Raw genomic sequence first — 20,272 nt, forward strand, 5'->3', positions numbered from 1 at the left:
TTCCTCCGCGGTGCCCGGCCCTGCAAGGTTTTTTTTACGAGAGGGTGTCATTTCGACCCTCTGCCTGCCATTCCCCCCTCCCTTGTTCCTCCTGTGTGAAATTCGGGGAGTTTTTATGATCTTGATTACCCTTCTTTCATGCCCTCTTTCCTTTGAAATGAGGTGTGCGCACATCTGTGTTAGTGTGTGGGGGCCTCTGTGGGAGTGTGGGGGCGTGTTCGTTCCCACGTTGCCGCGTCTATTAAAAAAAATGATATTATCTATGTTGGCAGAATAATTCTTAAAAAAAATTTAATTTTAAATATTAAAAAGGGGGGCATATACACAACAACGCTAACAAAAAAAATGGAACTTGTTCATATGTGCATTGGAGAATGTGGGCATCGATCCCACTACCTCTCGGATGCTAAGCGAGCGCTCTACCACTTGAGCTAATTCCCTGCTGGGCTGTCTTGGATGATATCTCGACATAGGCCATAGCACTTTTTGAAAAAATTTAGCAAAATAAGAACAAACTTCACCTTTAAATCTGCGATAAATTAAAACCGACCTAATCAATACAGGAAGCCAGATCGCATAGACTGGCTTCGATCCATCGACCTGTGGGTAATTGACCCATCACGCTTCCGCTGTGACACTCTGCTTTCTTGAAAATGGCTGTTATCGACGTCCATGTACCTGATGAGGTGCAGAAAAGATATTGAAAAATTATCATTGGTTGCATCAATACCAGGTTAAGAAATTCATTTGTAATAATTTAATTGACATTGTGAATATATTGATAACGTTTTCAACATTCGACACGTTCAAATGTTTACTCAATTTATACACGCTAACAAACAAAAAATGGAACTTGTCCATATGTGCTTTGGAGAATGTGGGCATCGATCCCACTATCTCTCGCATGCTAAGCGAGCGCTCTACCACTTGAGCTAATTCCCCGCTGGGCTGTCGTGGATGATATCTCGACACAGGCCATAGCACTTTTTGAAAAATACTTAGCAAAATAAGAACAAACTTCACCTTTATATCTGCGATAAATTAAAACCGACCTAAGCGATACAGGAAGCCAGATCGCATAGACTGGCTTCGATCCATCGACCTGTCGGTAATGGACTCATCACGCTTCCGCTGTGACACTCTGCTTTCTTGAAAATGGCTGTTATCGACGTTCATGTACCTGATGAGGTGCAGAAAAAATATTGAAAAATTATCATTGGTTGCATCAATACCGGGTTAAGAAATTAATTTGTAATAATTTAATTGACCTTGTGAATATATTGATAACGTTTTAAACATTCGACATGTTCATATGTTTACTCAATCTATACACGCTAACAAACAAAAAATGTAACTTGTCCATATTTGTTTTGGAGAATGTGGGCATCAATCCCACTACCTCTCGCATGCTAAGCGAGCGCTCTACCACTTGAGCTAATTCCCCGCTGGGCTGTCTTGGATGTTTATCTCGACATAGGCCATAGCACTTTTAGAAAAATATTTAGCAAAATAAGAACAAACTTCACCTTTAAATCTGCGATAAATTAAAACCGACCTAAGCGATACAGGAAGCCAGATCGCATAGACTGGCTTCGATCCATCGACCTGTGGGTAATGGACCCATCACGCTTCCGCTGTGACACTCTGCTTTCTTGTAAATGGCTGTTATCGACGTCCATGTACCTGATGAGGTGCAGAAAAGATATTGAAAAATTATCATTGGTTGCATCAATACCGGGTTAAGAAATTAATTAGTAATAATTTAATTGACATTGTGAATATATTGATAACGTTTTAATCATTCGACACGTTCAAATGTTTAATCAATTTATGCACGCTAACAAACAAAAAATTGAACTTGTTCATATGTGCTTTGGAGAACGTGGGCATCGATCCCACTATCTCTCGCATGCTCAGCGAGCGCTCTTCCACTTGAGCTAATTCCCCGCTGGGCTGTCGTGGATGATATCTCGACATAGGCCATAGCACTTTTTGAAAAATATTTAGCAAAATAAGAACAAACTTCACCTTTAAATCTGCGATAAATTAAAACCGACCTAAGCGATACAGGAAGCCAGATCGCATAGACTGGCTTCGATCCATCGACCTGTGGGTAATTGACCCATCACGCTTCCGCTGTGACACTCTGATTTCTTGTAAATGGCTGTTATCGACGTCCATGTACCTGATGAGGTGCAGAAAAGATATTGAAAAATTATCATTGGTTGCATCAATACCAGGTTAAGAAATTCATTTGTAATAATTTAATTGACATTGTGAATATATTGATAACGTTTTCAACATTCGACACGTTCAAATGTTTACTCAATTTATACACGCTAACAAACAAAAAATGGAACTTGTCCATATGTGCTTTGGAGAATGTGGGCATCGATCCCACTATCTCTCGCATGCTAAGCGAGCGCTCTACCACTTGAGCTAATTCCCCGCTGGGCTGTCGTGGATGATATCTCGACATAGGCCATAGCACTTTTTGAAAAATACCTAGCAAAATAAGAACAAACTTCACCTTTATATCTGCGATAAATTAAAACCGACCTAAGCGATACAGGAAGCCAGATCGCATAGACTGGCTTCGATCCATCGACCTGTGGGTAATGGACCCATCATGCTTCCGCTGTGACACTCTGCTTTCTTGTAAATGGCTGTTATCGACGTCCATGTACCTGATGAGGTGCAGAAAAGATATTGAAACATTATCATTGGTTGCATCAATACCGGGTTAAGAAATTCATTTGTAATAATTTAATTGACCTTGTGAATATATTGATAACGTTTTAAACATTCGACACGTTCAAATGTTTCCTCAATTTATACACGCTAACAAAAAAAATGGAACTTGTTGATATGTGCTTTGGAGAATGTGGGCATCGATCAAACTACCTCTCGCATGCTAAGCGAGCGCTAAACCACTTGAGCTAATTCCCCGCTGGGCTGCCGTGGATGATATCTCGACATAGGCCATAGCACTGTTTGAAAAATACTTAGCAAAATAAGAACAAACTTCACCTTTAAATCTGCGATAAATTAAAACCGACCTAAGCGATACAGGAAGCCAGATCGCATAGACTGGCTTCGATCCATCGACCTGTGGGTAATGGACTCATCACGCTTCCGCTGTGACACTCTGCTTTCTTGAAAATGGCTGTTATTGACGTCCATGTACCTGATGAGTTGCAGAAAAGATATTGAAAAATTATCATTGGTTGCATCAATACCGGGTTAAGAAATTCATTTGTAATAATTTAATTGACATTGTGAATATATTGATAACGTTTTAAACATTCGACACGTTCATATGTTTACTCAATTTATACACGCTAACAAACAAAAAATGGAACTTGTCCATATGTGTTTTGGAGAATGTGGGCATCGAACCCACTAACTCTCGCATGCTAAGCAAGCGCTCTACCACTTGAGCTAATTCCCTGCAGGGCTGTCTTGGATGTTTATCTCGACTTTTTGGAAAATATTTAGACAAAAGAAGAAGAAACTTTACCTTAAAATCTGCGATGAATAAAAACCGACCTAAGAGATACAGGAAGCCAGATCGCATAGACTGGCTTCGATCCGTCGACCAGTGGGTAATGGACCTATAACGCTTCCGCTGTGCCACTCTGCTTTCTTGTAACTGGCAGTTATCGACGTCCATGTACCTGATAAGGTGCAGATAATATGTTGAAACATTATCATTGGTTGCATCAATACCGGGTGAAGAAATTCATTTGTAATATTTTGATTAACCTTGTGAATATATTGATGACGTTTAAAACATTCGACACGTTTATATGTTTACTCAATTTATACATGCTAACAAAAAAATGGAACTTGTCCATATGTGGTTTGGAGAATGTGGGCATCGATCCCTCTACCACATGAGCTAATTCCCCGCTGGGCTGTCTTGGATGTTTATCTCGACTTTTTGGAAAATATTTAGACAAAAGAAGAAGAAACTTTACCTTAAAATCTGCGATGAATAAAAACCGACATAAGAGATACAGGAAACCTGTTAGCATAGACTGGTTTGGATCCATTGATCTCTGGGTAAATGGTCCAGCACGCTTCCGCTTCACCACTCTGCTTTCATGAAATGGCTATTATCGACGTCCATGTCCCTGATAAGGTGCAGATGATATGTTTAAACATTATCATTGGTTGCATCAATACCGGGTTAAGAAATTCATTTGTAATAATTTAATTGACCTTGTGAATATATTGATAACGTTTTAAACATTCGACACGTTCATATGTTTACTCAATTTATACACGCTAACAAACAAAAAAGGAACTTGTCCATATGTGTTTTGGAGAATGTGGGCATCGATCCCATCTACCTTTCGCATGCTAAGCAAGTGCTCTACCACTTGAGCTAATCCCAGCTGGGCTGTCTTGGATGTTTATCTCGACATAGGCCATAGCACTTTTTGAAAAATATTTAGCAAAATAAGAACAAACTTCACCTTTAAATCGGCGATAAATTAAAACCGACCTAAGCGATACAGGAAGCCAGATCGTATAGACTGGCTTCGATCCATCGACCTGTGGGTAATGGACCCATCACGCTTCCGCTGTGACACTGATTTCTTGTAAATGGTTGTTATCGACGTCCATGTACGTGATGAGGTGCAGAAAAGATATTGAAAAATTATCATTGGTTGCATCAATACCTGGTTAAGAAATTCATTTGTAATAACTTAATTGACCTTGTGAATATATTGATAACGTTTTAAACATTCGACACGTTCATATGTTTACTCAATTTATACACGCTAACAAACAAAAAATGGAACTTGTCCATATGTGTTTTGGAGAATGTGGGCATCGAACCCACTAACTCTCGCATGCTAAGCAAGCGCTCTACCACTTGAGCTAATTCCCCGCTGGGCTGTCTTGGATGTTTATCTCGACTTTTTGGAAAATATTTAGACAAAAGAAGAAGAAACTTTACCTTAAAATCTGCGATGAATAAAAACCGACATAAGAGATACAGGAAACCTGTTAGCATAGACTGGTTTGGATCCATTGATCTCTGGGTAAATGGTCCAGCACGCTTCCGCTTCACCACTCTGCTTTCATGAAATGGCTATTATCGACGTCCATGTCCCTGATAAGGTGCAGATGATATGTTTAAACATTATCATTGGTTGCATCAATACCGGGTTAAGAAATTCATTTGGAATAATTTAATTGACCTTGTGAATATATTGATAACGTTTTAAACATTCGACACGTTCATGTTTACTCAATTTATACACGCTAACAAACAAAAAAGGAACGTGTCCATATGTGTTTTGGAGAATGTGGGCATCGATCCCATCTACCTATCGCATGCTAAGCAAGTGCTCTACCACTTGAGCTAATCCCAGCTGGGCTGTCTTGGATGTTTATCTCGACATAGGCCATAGCACTTTTTGAAAAATATTTAGCAAAATAAGAACAAACTTCACCTTTAAATCGGCGATAAATTAAAACCGACCTAAGCGATACAGGAAGCCAGATCGTATAGACTGGCTTCGATCCATCGACCTGTGGGTAATGGACCCATCACGCTTCCGCTGTGACACTGATTTCTTGTAAATGGTTGTTATCGACGTCCATGTACGTGATGAGGTGCAGAAAAGATATTGAAAAATTATCATTGGTTGCATCAATACCTGGTTAAGAAATTCATTTGTAATAACTTAATTGACCTTGTGAATATATTGATAACGTTTTAAACATTCGACACGTTCATATATTTACTCAATTTATACACGCTAACAAACAAAAAATGGAACTTGTCCATATGTGTTTTGGAGAATGTGGGCATCGAACCCACTAACTCTCGCATGCTAAGCAAGCGCTCTACCACTTGAGCTAATTCCCCGCTGGGCTGTCTTGGATGTTTATCTCGACTTTTTGGAAAATATTTAGACAAAAGAAGAAGAAACTTTACCTTAAAATCTGCGATGAATAAAAACCGACATAAGAGATACAGGAAACCTGTTAGCATAGACTGGTTTGGATCCATTGATCTCTGGGTAAATGGTCCAGCACGCTTCCGCTTCACCACTCTGCTTTCATGAAATGGCTATTATCGACGTCCATGTCCCTGATAAGGTGCAGATGATATGTTTAAACATTATCATTGGTTGCATCAATACCGGGTTAAGAAATTCATTTGTAATAATTTAATTGACCTTGTGAATATATTGATAACGTTTTAAACATTCGACACGTTCAAATGTTTCCTCAATTTATACACGCTAACAAAAAAAATGGAACTTGTTCATATGTGCTTTGGAGAATGTGGGCATCGATCAAACTACCTCTCGCATGCTAAGCGAGCGCTAAACCACTTGAGCTAATTCCCCGCTGGGCTGCCGTGGATGATATCTCGACATAGGCCATAGCACTGTTTGAAAAATACTTAGCAAAATAAGAACAAACTTCACCTTTAAATCTGCGATAAATTAAAACCGACCTAAGCGATACAGGAAGCCAGATCGCATAGACTGGCTTCGATCCATCGACCTGTGGGTAATGGACTCATCACGCTTCCGCTGTGACACTCTGCTTTCTTGAAAATGGCTGTTATTGACGTCCATGTACCTGATGAGTTGCAGAAAAGATATTGAAAAATTATCATTGGTTGCATCAATACCGGGTTAAGAAATTCATTTGTAATAATTTAATTGACATTGTGAATATATTGATAACGTTTTAAACATTCGACACGTTCATATGTTTACTCAATTTATACACGCTAACAAACAAAAAATGGAACTTGTCCATATGTGTTTTGGAGAATGTGGGCATCGAACCCACTAACTCTCGCATGCTAAGCAAGCGCTCTACCACTTGAGCTAATTCCCTGCAGGGCTGTCTTGGATGTTTATCTCGACTTTTTGGAAAATATTTAGACAAAAGAAGAAGAAACTTTACCTTAAAATCTGCGATGAATAAAAACCGACCTAAGAGATACAGGAAGCCAGATCGCATAGACTGGCTTCGATCCGTCGACCAGTGGGTAATGGACCTATAACGCTTCCGCTGTGCCACTCTGCTTTCTTGTAACTGGCAGTTATCGACGTCCATGTACCTGATAAGGTGCAGATAATATGTTGAAACATTATCATTGGTTGCATCAATACCGGGTGAAGAAATTCATTTGTAATATTTTGATTAACCTTGTGAATATATTGATGACGTTTAAAACATTCGACACGTTTATATGTTTACTCAATTTATACATGCTAACAAAAAAATGGAACTTGTCCATATGTGGTTTGGAGAATGTGGGCATCGATCCCTCTACCACATGAGCTAATTCCCCGCTGGGCTGTCTTGGATGTTTATCTCGACTTTTTGGAAAATATTTAGACAAAAGAAGAAGAAACTTTACCTTAAAATCTGCGATGAATAAAAACCGACATAAGAGATACAGGAAACCTGTTAGCATAGACTGGTTTGGATCCATTGATCTCTGGGTAAATGGTCCAGCACGCTTCCGCTTCACCACTCTGCTTTCATGAAATGGCTATTATCGACGTCCATGTCCCTGATAAGGTGCAGATGATATGTTTAAACATTATCATTGGTTGCATCAATACCGGGTTAAGAAATTCATTTGTAATAATTTAATTGACCTTGTGAATATATTGATAACGTTTTAAACATTCGACACGTTCATATGTTTACTCAATTTATACACGCTAACAAACAAAAAAGGAACTTGTCCATATGTGTTTTGGAGAATGTGGGCATCGATCCCATCTACCTTTCGCATGCTAAGCAAGTGCTCTACCACTTGAGCTAATCCCAGCTGGGCTGTCTTGGATGTTTATCTCGACATAGGCCATAGCACTTTTTGAAAAATATTTAGCAAAATAAGAACAAACTTCACCTTTAAATCGGCGATAAATTAAAACCGACCTAAGCGATACAGGAAGCCAGATCGTATAGACTGGCTTCGATCCATCGACCTGTGGGTAATGGACCCATCACGCTTCCGCTGTGACACTGATTTCTTGTAAATGGTTGTTATCGACGTCCATGTACGTGATGAGGTGCAGAAAAGATATTGAAAAATTATCATTGGTTGCATCAATACCTGGTTAAGAAATTCATTTGTAATAACTTAATTGACCTTGTGAATATATTGATAACGTTTTAAACATTCGACACGTTCATATGTTTACTCAATTTATACACGCTAACAAACAAAAAATGGAACTTGTCCATATGTGTTTTGGAGAATGTGGGCATCGAACCCACTAACTCTCGCATGCTAAGCAAGCGCTCTACCACTTGAGCTAATTCCCCGCTGGGCTGTCTTGGATGTTTATCTCGACTTTTTGGAAAATATTTAGACAAAAGAAGAAGAAACTTTACCTTAAAATCTGCGATGAATAAAAACCGACATAAGAGATACAGGAAACCTGTTAGCATAGACTGGTTTGGATCCATTGATCTCTGGGTAAATGGTCCAGCACGCTTCCGCTTCACCACTCTGCTTTCATGAAATGGCTATTATCGACGTCCATGTCCCTGATAAGGTGCAGATGATATGTTTAAACATTATCATTGGTTGCATCAATACCGGGTTAAGAAATTCATTTGTAATAATTTAATTGACCTTGTGAATATATTGATAACGTTTTAAACATTCGACACGTTCATATGTTTACTCAATTTATACACGCTAACAAACAAAAAAGGAACTTGTCCATATGTGTTTTGGAGAATGTGGGCATCGATCCCATCTACCTTTCGCATGCTAAGCAAGTGCTCTACCACTTGAGCTAATCCCAGCTGGGCTGTCTTGGATGTTTATCTCGACATAGGCCATAGCACTTTTTGAAAAATATTTAGCAAAATAAGAACAAACTTCACCTTTAAATCGGCGATAAATTAAAACCGACCTAAGCGATACAGGAAGCCAGATCGTATAGACTGGCTTCGATCCATCGACCTGTGGGTAATGGACCCATCACGCTTCCGCTGTGACACTGATTTCTTGTAAATGGTTGTTATCGACGTCCATGTACGTGATGAGGTGCAGAAAAGATATTGAAAAATTATCATTGGTTGCATCAATACCTGGTTAAGAAATTCATTTGTAATAACTTAATTGACCTTGTGAATATATTGATAACGTTTTAAACATTCGACACGTTCATATGTTTACTCAATTTATACACGCTAACAAACAAAAAATGGAACTTGTCCATATGTGTTTTGGAGAATGTGGGCATCGAACCCACTAACTCTCGCATGCTAAGCAAGCGCTCTACCACTTGAGCTAATTCCCCGCTGGGCTGTCTTGGATGTTTATCTCGACTTTTTGGAAAATATTTAGACAAAAGAAGAAGAAACTTTACCTTAAAATCTGCGATGAATAAAAACCGACATAAGAGATACAGGAAACCTGTTAGCATAGACTGGTTTGGATCCATTGATCTCTGGGTAAATGGTCCAGCACGCTTCCGCTTCACCACTCTGCTTTCATGAAATGGCTATTATCGACGTCCATGTCCCTGATAAGGTGCAGATGATATGTTTAAACATTATCATTGGTTGCATCAATACCGGGTTAAGAAATTCATTTGTAATAATTTAATTGACCTTGTGAATATATTGATAACGTTTTAAACATTCGACACGTTCATGTTTACTCAATTTATACACGCTAACAAACAAAAAAGGAACGTGTCCATATGTGTTTTGGAGAATGTGGGCATCGATCCCATCTACCTATCGCATGCTAAGCAAGTGCTCTACCACTTGAGTTAATCCCAGCTGGGCTGTCTTGGATGTTTATCTCGACATAGGCCATAGCACTTTTTGAAAAATATTTAGCAAAATAAGAACAAACTTCACCTTTAAATCGGCGATAAATTAAAACCGACCTAAGCGATACAGGAAGCCAGATCGTATAGACTGGCTTCGATCCATCGACCTGTGGGTAATGGACCCATCACGCTTCCGCTGTGACACTGATTTCTTGTAAATGGTTGTTATCGACGTCCATGTACGTGATGAGGTGCAGAAAAGATATTGAAAAATTATCATTGGTTGCATCAATACCTGGTTAAGAAATTCATTTGTAATAACTTAATTGACCTTGTGAATATATTGATAACGTTTTAAACATTCGACACGTTCATATATTTACTCAATTTATACACGCTAACAAACAAAAAATGGAACTTGTCCATATGTGTTTTGGAGAATGTGGGCATCGAACCCACTAACTCTCGCATGCTAAGCAAGCGCTCTACCACTTGAGCTAATTCCCCGCTGGGCTGTCTTGGATGTTTATCTCGACTTTTTGGAAAATATTTAGACAAAAGAAGAAGAAACTTTACCTTAAAATCTGCGATGAATAAAAACCGACATAAGAGATACAGGAAACCTGTTAGCATAGACTGGTTTGGATCCATTGATCTCTGGGTAAATGGTCCAGCACGCTTCCGCTTCACCACTCTGCTTTCATGAAATGGCTATTATCGACGTCCATGTCCCTGATAAGGTGCAGATGATATGTTTAAACATTATCATTGGTTGCATCAATACCGGGTTAAGAAATTCATTTGTAATAATTTAATTGACCTTGTGAATATATTGATAACGTTTTAAACATTCGACACGTTCATATGTTTACTCAATTTATACACGCTAACAAACAAAAAAGGAACTTGTCCATATGTGTTTTGGAGAATGTGGGCATCGATCCCATCTACCTATCGCATGCTAAGCAAGTGCTCTACCACTTGAGCTAATCCCAGCTGGGCTGTCTTGGATGTTTATCTCGACATAGGCCATAGCACTTTTTGAAAAATATTTAGCAAAATAACAACAAACTTCACCTTTAAATCGGCGATAAATTAAAACCGACCTAAGCGATACAGGAAGCCAGATCGTATAGACTGGCTTCGATCCATCGACCTGTGGGTAATGGACCCATCACGCTTCCGCTGTGACACTGATTTATTGTAAATGGTTGTTATCGACGTCCATGTACGTGATGAGGTGCAGAAAAGATATTGAAAAATTATCATTGGTTGCATCAATACCTGGTTAAGAAATTCATTTGTAATAACTTAATTGACCTTGTGAATATATTGATAACGTTTTAAACATTCGACACGTTCATATGTTTACTCAATTTATACACGCTAACAAACAAAAAATGGAACTTGTCCATATGTGTTTTGGAGAATGTGGGCATCGAACCCACTAACTCTCGCATGCTAAGCAAGCGCTCTACCACTTGAGCTAATTCCCCGCTGGGCTGTCTTGGATGTTTATCTCGACTTTTTGGAAAATATTTAGACAAAAGAAGAAGAAACTTTACCTTGAAATCTGCGATGAATAAAAACCGACCTAAGAGATACAGGAAACCAGTTAGCATAGACTGGTTTGGATTCATTGACCTCTAGGTAAAGGGTCCAGCACGCTTCCGCTTCACCACTCTGCTTTCATGAAATGGCTATTATCGACGTCCATGTCCCTGATAAGGTGCAGAAAACATATTGAAACATTATCATTGGTTGCATCAATACCGGGTTAAGAAATTCATTTGAAATAATTTAATTGACCTTGTGAATATATTGATAACGTTTTAAACATTCGACACGTTCACATGTTTACTCAATTTATACACGCTAACAAAAAAAATGGAACTTGTTCATGTGCTTTGGAGAATGTGGGCATCGATCCCACTACCTCTCGCATGCTAAGCGAGCGCTAAACCACTTGAGCTAATTCCACGCTGGGCTGTCGTGGATGATATCTCGACATAGGCCATAGCACTTTTTGAAAAATATTTAGCAAAATAAGAACAAACTTCACCTTGATATCTGCGATAAATTAAAACCGACCTAAGCGATACAGGAAGCCAGATCGCATAGACTGGCTTCGATCCATCGTCCTGTGGGTAATGGACTCATCACGCTTCCGCTGTGACACTCTGCTTTCTTGAAAATGGCTGTTATCGACGTCCATGTACCTGATGAGGTGCAGAAAAGATTTTGAAAAATTATCATTGGTTGCATCTATACCGGGTTAAGAAATTCATTTGTAATAATTTAATTGACCTTGTGAATATATTGATAACGTTATAAACATTCGACACGTTCATATGTTTACTCAATTTATACACGCTAACAAACAAAAAATGGAACTTGTCCATATGTGTTTTGGAGAATGTGGGCATCGATCCCACTTACCTCTCGCATGCTAAGCGAGCGCTCTACCACTTGAGCTAATTCTCCGCGGGGCTGTCTTGGATGTTTATCTCGACATAGGCCATAGCACTTTTTTAAAAATAGTTCGCAAAATAGGAACAAACTTCACCTTTAAATCTGCGATAAATTAAAACCGACTTAAAGGATACAGGAAGCCAGATCGCACGGACTGGCTTCGATCCATCGACCTGTGGGTAATGGACCCATCACGCTTCCTCTGTGCCACTCTGCTTTCTTGTAACTGGCTGTTATCGACGTATATGTACCTGATAAGGTGCAGAAAATATATTAAAAAACTATCATTGTTTGCACAAATACCTGGTGAATAAATTCATTTGTAATATTTTGATTAACCTTGTGAATATATTGATAACGTTTAAAACATTCGACACGTTCAAATGTTTACTCAATTTATACACGCTAACAAACAAAAAATGGAAGTTGTCCATATGTGCTTTGGAGAATGTGGGCATCGATCCCACTATCTCTCGCATGCTAAGCGAGCGCTCTACCACTTGTGCTAATTCCCCGCTGGGCTGGCGTGGATGATATCTCGACATAGGCCAAAGCACTTTTTGATAAATAGATAGCAAAATAAGAACAAACTTCACCTTTAAATCTGCGATAAATTAAAACAGACCTAAGCGATACAGGAAGCCAGATCGCATAGACTGGCTTCGATTCATCGAACTGTGGGTAATGGACCCATCACGCTTCCGCTGTGACACTCTGCTTTCTTGTAAATGGCTGTTATCGACGTCCATGTACCTGATGAGGTGCAGAAAAGATATTGAAACATTATCATTGGTTGCATCAATCCCGGGTTAAGAAATTCATTTGTAATAATTTAATTGACCTTGTGAATATATTGATAACGTTTTAAACATTCGACACGTTCAAATGTTTACTCAATTTATACACGCTAACAAAAAACAATGGAAGTTGTTCATATGTGCTTTGGAGAATGTGGGCATCGATCCCACTACCTCTCGCAGGCTAAGCGAGCGCTAAACCACTTGCGCTAATTCCCCGCTGGGCTATCGTGGATGATATCTCGACATAGGCCAAAGCACTTTTTGAAAAATATTTAGCAAAATAAGAACAAACTTCATCTTTATATCTGCGATAAATCAAAACCGACCTAAGCGATACAGGAATCCAGATCGCATAGACTAGCTTCGATCCATCGACCTGTGGGTAATGGACTCATCACGCTTCCGCTGTGACACTCTGCTTTCTTGAAAATGGCTGTTATCGACGTCCATGTACCTGATAAGGTGCAGAAAATATATTGAAAAATTATCATTGGTTGCATCAATACCGGGTTAAGAAATTCATTTGTAATAATTTAATTGACATTGTGAATATATTGATAACGTTTTAAACATTCGACACGTTCATATGTTTACTGAATTTATACACGCTAACAAACAAAAAATGGAAGTTGTCCATATGTGTTTTGGAGAATGTGGGCATCGATCCCACTACCTCTCGCATGCTAAGCGAGCACTCTACCACTTGAGCTAATTCCCCGCTGGGCTGTCTTGGATGTTTATCTCGACATAGGCCATAGCACTTTTTGAAAAATATTTAGCAAAATAAGAACAAACTTCACCTTTAAATCGGCGATAAATTAAAACCGACCTAAGCGATACAGGAAGCCAGATAGCATGGACTGGCTTCGATCCATCGACCTGTGGGTAATGGACCCATCACGCTTCCGCTGTGCCACTCTGCTTTCTTGTAACTGGCTGTTATCGACGTCCATGTACCTGATAAGGTGCAGAAAATATATTTAAAAACTATCATTGTTTGCACCAATACCGGGTAAAGATATTCATTTGTAATAATTTAATTGAACTTGTGAATATATTGATAACGTTTTAAGCATTCGACACGTTCATATGTGGGCATCGATCCCACTACCTCTCGCATGCTAAAAGCTGCGCTCTACCACTTGAGCTAATTCCCCGCTGGGCTGTCTTGGATGTTTATCTCGACTTTTTGGAAAATATTTAGACAAAACAAGAAGAAACTTTACCTAAAAATCTGCGATGAATAAAAACCGACCTAAGAGATACAGGAAACCAGTTAGCATAGACTGGTTTGGATCCATTGACCTCTGGGTAAAGGGTCCAGCACGCTTCCGCTTCACCACTCTGCTTTCATGAAATGGCTATAATCGACGTCCATGTCCATGATAAGGTGCAGAAAAGATATTGAAACATTATCATTGGTTGCATCAATACCGGGTTAAGAAATTCTTTGTAATAATTTAATTGACCTTGTGAATATATTGATAACGTTTTAAACATTCGACACATTCATATGTTTACTGAATTTATACACGCTAACAAAAAAAATGGAACTTGTCCATATGTGCTTTGGAAAATGTGGGCATCAATCTCACTACCTCTCGCATGCTAAGCGAGCGCTTTAGCACTTGAGATAATTCCCCGCTGGGCTGTCGTGGATGATATCTCGACATAGGTCATAGCACTTTTTGAAAAATATTTAGCAAAATAAAAACAAACTTGACCTTTAAATCTGCGATAAGTTAAAACCGACCTAAGCGATAGAGGAAGCCAGCTCGCATAGACTGGCTTCGATCCATCGACCTGTGGGTAACGGACCCATCACGCTTCCGTGTGTCACTCTGCTTTCTTGTAACTGGCTGTTATTGACGTCTATGTACCTGTAAAGGAGAGCTGACACAAGATTGCAGGGGTTTCGTCTTTTAATCCTTTTCTCCCATCCACACCTGTCCCCAGCCGTCCCAATTTCGTTCCCGCCAAAGGCCCCTTCTTCCCGCACGTTCTCCCCTTATATCTACTCGATCACCCCTCCCACTAACCCTCCTATTGGTGGGAATCCTTCCCCTGACACCCCTACGTCACCCCCCCCCCCCCCCCCGGTGAAAATAACCGTCCTCGGTTCTGCCTCCTCCAAGGACCATTTAAGTTTCCCCATGTCTCCCACCACTGACAGTGTCGACAGCCCTTAACCCCCCCACAACCATACAATGCAATATAACACAACAAAATCAATTGCGCGACCTGCCCAGGTCTCCAGCCAGCGTCCCGTAACAGCCCGGACATCCACAGGCAGCAGATGACCGTGGCGGCCCCCTCCTTCGAAGGCCCTCTCGTCGCGGTCCCTGGTTCGGTGGTGCCGGTGTCACCTTGCCTGGCGCCGCTGTCTCTCCGGCCCCCGCTCGTGCCGTCGCTCCGTCCGGCCTCACATGGGGTGCTGTAGGTGACACGGGAACACAGGGCACCGAACCCCCTGCCGGTCGGCGCGGGGTGGTCGGCGACCTTGGCCTGGGTAGGGATGATGATGATGATGTTGGCAGTGATGTTGGTGGTGATGTTGGTGGAGATGACGGTGGAGAGATGTATGGCTTAAGGCGGGTTGGGTGTACAAACCATCGTCGCTTACCCAGTTGGACCTGGACGCACTGCGGTCGGAGTGCTTTAATGACCTCGACCGGCCCTTTCCAGGGTCGGTGCAGCTTTGGTGAGAGGCCATCCGTACATTACTCTCTTGGCTCGTGGCCGATGTGGCCTCGGCTGCTTGGCGGGCCTCTCTCAAATAAATGAGGGAGGTCTTTAGTGCCTTCGGCCATGCGTCAGCTCTTGCGGGAACGTCCGTCAGCTGCACCTCAATAGGCGGAACGGGATCCCGTCCGTACATCAGGAAAAACGGTGAGAACCCTGTTGCCGCGTGCGGGGCCACCCTGTACGCCGCTAAGACCGATGGAATGTGGAGGTCCCAGTCAGAGTGGTTTTCGTCCACCACTTGGGACAGCATGGCCGTTATGGTGAGGTTAAGCCGCTCTACCATCCCATCGGTCTGGGGATGATACGGAGATGTTCGGACCTTTTTAGTGCCCAGGATAGAGCAGACGTCCTTCAATAGCCGTGAGAAGAAATTCCTGCCCTGATCCGTGAGCAACCACTCCGGTGCCCCCTTATCAAGGACATAGCCTCCCACGAAGGCATCGGCGATGGTCTGTGCCGTTTGGTCCGGGAGGGCCCACGCCATCGGCCACCTCGTGCAGTACTCGACTCTGACCAACAGGTATTTATTTCCCCGTGGCGTGACTGCCAGAGGTCCCAGGATGTCCAACGCAACCAATTCGTTGACCCTGGTCACCGTGATGGGCTGTAGGGGTGCCCGGCTTACCCGGGGTGGCGGTTTTCGCCGCGCACATTCGACGCAGGTAGCGACCCATCGATGCATGTCAGCGGTCATACCTGGCCAAAAGTACCGACCCTGTAATGTGTACAGTGTCTTCCGCCCCGCCAGGTGCAGCAGCTGGCGGCCGTGTACGTCCATAACCAATTGTTGACGCAGCGACTCCGGAACTACCAGGCATCGCCGGCGCCCTGTCGGGTCCCATCGCATAAGGAGGTCCTCCCATACGATGTACTCCTCTCCTCCTGCCTCTGCTGAGGTACGTAGCATTCGCAGTGGGGCTTCCTCCAGCTGTAGCCATCTCCAATCGTCCAAGGTCAGCCCCAGGTCGTGGTCGGTCAGCTGGACCTCACCCTGTGTGCCCTCCGCCGTGCGTACGGGAGCGATGACCGTCCCCTCCAGCCTGTGGTGCATGCACAAGGGCCCTGGGGCGCCAGTCGGGACAATGCGTCTGCGTTGGCGTGTCTGGTCCCTTTGCGATGCACCACTTGGTACCTGTACTCCTGCAGGCGCTCTATCCATCTGGCCAGCTGGCCCGGTCTATGCGGAGCGAATACTGCAAAGCTGCGTGGTCAGTGCGGACCGTAAATTTGCGACCATACAGGTAGGGTCGGAATTGCTGCACGAAGTGAACGACTGCCAGGAGTTCCCTACGTGTGACGCAGTAGCGCTGCTCCGCTGATGAAAGCACGCGACTACCGTAGGCGATAACCACCTCCCGACCCTGCTGGACTTGCGAAAAAACACTGCCGATGCCCACATCGCTGGCGTCCGTGTCCAGGATAAAGGGGAGGCCAAAATCCGGAAAGGCCAATGGTGGTGCATCTGTCAGACGTGAGCGCAGCTGCTGGAATGCCTCTTCCTCCAGAGGGCCACAATAAAACCTCTGGTTCTTCGCCGTCAACACGTGCAAGGGCTTGGCAATGGTTGCGAAGTTGGGTACAAACCGGCGATAGTAAGAAACGAAACCCACAAACCGGCGTACCTCTGGAACCGTTGTGGGAACAGTCCAGGCCCTCACGCAGGCCGTCTTTTCCGGGTCTGTAGCCACTCCAGACTCACTGACGACATGGCCCAAGTAGCGTACCGACGACTGCATAAGGTGGCACTTCGACGGCTTGAGCTTCAAGTTCGCATTCCGGAACCGCAGGAATACCTGATGTAATCGGTCAATGTGTTCCTCGAATGATCGGCTGAAGACAATGACGTCATCCAGGTAGATGAGGCACGTTTCTCATTGGAGGCCTGCTAAGGCCAACTCCATTATGCGTTGGAACGTCGCCGGCGCAGTCTGGAGGCCCATAGGCAGGCAGTTGAACTCGAACAGGCCCTGTGGTGTCCGGAACGCTGTTTTAGGCCGGGAGTCCGCGTCTAGTGGGACCTGCCAGAACCCGGACAATAAATCCAGCGTACTGAAAAATGTTGCTCCCACCAGTGCATCCAATGAGTCGTCGATACGTGGTAGGGGATATGCGTCGGCCAGCGTGACGGCATTGAGGCGTCGGAAATCCACACAGAATCTCAGTGATCTGTCTGACATCTTGACAAGGACCACCGGTGCCCCCCAGGGACACGAGGATGGCGAAATTATGTCGGCCCGCAGCATCTCCTGCACCGCTTGTTGAATGTGCCCTTTTTCCATTGGGCTCATTCTATATGTGTTTTGGCGCAGGGGTGCGGCGTCTCCCGTGTTGATGTGGTGCTGTGACAGATTTGTGCGCCCTAGGTCGAACGGTCCCCGGCTGAACACGTCCGAGAACTCATGCAATAACGAGTGCAGCTGGTGATTCTGGTCGGGCGGCAATCCCGGCTCAGGCCCCGCCAGCTGGTCCATCCACTAATCAGCCCCTCTGTCCTCGGACTGGCTGATGCTGCCCACAAGCTCGGGCTCTGTCCCTGGGGCTCCTAGTGACAAGGGACTAACATGGGCCAGAACTGTTCCCCTCCTGCACCATCGCTGTTCTATCGGAGGTGTTCAGCACCTGAATGAACAGATGCTGGTTCCTCTGTACAATAGTTTCGGCTCCCACCAGCGCATGGCGATCCATGGCAGCTGACGCCGGAGACACCAGGATGGGTGAGTCCGGTTGGGCTGTCACGAGGAGGGACCGATATCGCAGCGGAATTAACATCTGGGTTGCCGGGGAAATGGAGACAGACTTACTGACCCGAGCCTGCACGTAGGGTAAACCCCGGCTGGCCCCCTCCGCCTTTAGAAAATGGAGATGCGTTCCCTGGACTTCCACCCGCCCATTGGCCAGATCGATTTTCATTGGCATCCGCCTCAGAAAGTCCATCCCCAACATGCAGGGTACGGGCAACGTTGCGGAGACAAGGATGGGTCCTGCTACCGAAAGCTGCCCAATCTGTATCGGGGCTTCAACCTGGCCTAGGAAGCCCATGCTGCCTCCATTTGCTGCAATGAACGTCGTCTTGACGGGGACAAGAGGTCGGATTTTATCCGGCAGCATCTCGTGCATGGTGCTCGAGATCATCGTGGCTGATGCCCCCGTATCAACCAAGATACGTGCCGACACTCCCGCGATTTCACCGACCAGGACCGAGGTTCCTGACGTGGCCGCTACCACCTGCCTTGCCAGCTTGCTCCATTGTGTGGCTGTGTCCGGCCACTGACCAGGCGGCGTCTCGATATCCTGCGGTGCATGGTGAGATGATGGGGGATGGATGTGAATGGACCGAAGATGGGGTTCCTCCCGTTGGAGTGCGTCGCAGCAGGGTGAACGCGCCCTTGTTACATAGTGTGGGCTTCCCCCTGGGTTGCGGCCTGGGCTCTCTATGTGGTGCAAATTGCCCCCCCTTGGTGACGTAGGATGGGCTCCCCTTGTGGTGTGGGGGGGGCCCCCCATTGTAGGGGGCGGTGGGGACTGGGGGGTGGCCCTTCCCGTGAGCCCCTCCCTTCTCCCCTACCCTTCCTTTGTCACGGGGGCGTGGTCCCCGTGGTCCCGTCTCGCTCCGCCGCAAAGCGGTGGTGAGGCGGCCCGTGGAACTGCTCCAGGGCGCAATGTAAATTTTGTGTGCTGCCTCAGCCCAAGGGCCGTTGCCCCTGGCAACTCGCCGGCGTCGCAGGTAACTAGTGACGGCACTTCCGGTTGTGACGTCACGTCCGCCCGCGAAACCACGCCCGCTCGCAACGGCTCGTCCGGCCGCGACATCACGTCCGGCCGAGGCGTCACTCCCGGCCGCGACCTCACTTCCGCCCGCGACCTCACTTCCGACCGCGACCTCACTACCACCAACAACCTCACTTCCGCCCGCGACCTCACTTCCATCCACGACGTCACTTCCGCCCGCGACGTCACTTCCGCCCGCGACGCCACGTCCGGTCGCGACATCCCTCCCGGCCTCGGCGCGATTTCCGGCGCGGTCCCCGCCTCGGCGCGATCCCCGGCGCAGTCCCCGGCCCCGGCGCGATTCCCGGCGCGGTCCCCGGCCCCGGCGCAATTCCCGGCGCGATCCGCGACACCACTTTCGGCCGCGACGTTACTTCCAGCCGCGACGTCACTTCCGGATGCAACGTCACGTCCGTTCGCGACGCCACTTCCGGATGCAACACCACTTCTGGTCGCGACGCGATCACCGGCCCGGCGCTATCCCTGGTGCGATCCCCTTCCCCCGACCAGGACAGTGGGGACCGGGGAACGACAACGACGGCGCCCACCCTGAGGAGACCCCCGGTGAGTTCGCGGCGTCGGGGTTGTAATTGCTCGGCCCGACCGAGAGGCCGGGCGGGACGGCGTCACTCGCCTGGATCCTGTCGGCATTCCTGCCCCGGCGGGTTCCAGGTGGCGATGGCGGCCTCCGGC

General features: G+C 44.9%; 3 non-coding genes across 3 annotated transcripts; all 3 read right to left on the bottom strand.

The window, feature by feature from the left end:
- Positions 1-869: 869 nt before the first annotated feature.
- On the bottom strand, positions 870-942 carry TRNAA-AGC (transfer RNA alanine (anticodon AGC)). The gene has a single exon. It is a non-coding gene; the product is annotated as a tRNA-Ala (tRNA).
- Positions 943-2,376: 1,434 nt separating this feature from the next.
- On the bottom strand, positions 2,377-2,449 carry TRNAA-AGC (transfer RNA alanine (anticodon AGC)). Its single transcript has one exon. It is a non-coding gene; the product is annotated as a tRNA-Ala (tRNA).
- Positions 2,450-13,711: 11,262 nt separating this feature from the next.
- Positions 13,712-13,784, bottom strand: TRNAA-AGC (transfer RNA alanine (anticodon AGC)). The gene has a single exon. It is a non-coding gene; the product is annotated as a tRNA-Ala (tRNA).
- Between the last annotated feature and the right edge of the window lie 6,488 nt (positions 13,785-20,272).

This window comes from Lampetra planeri, chromosome 16 (assembly GCF_965212315.1).
Source record: "Lampetra planeri chromosome 16, kcLamPlan1.2.h2, whole genome shotgun sequence".
Lineage (NCBI taxonomy): Eukaryota > Metazoa > Chordata > Hyperoartia > Petromyzontiformes > Petromyzontidae > Lampetra > Lampetra planeri.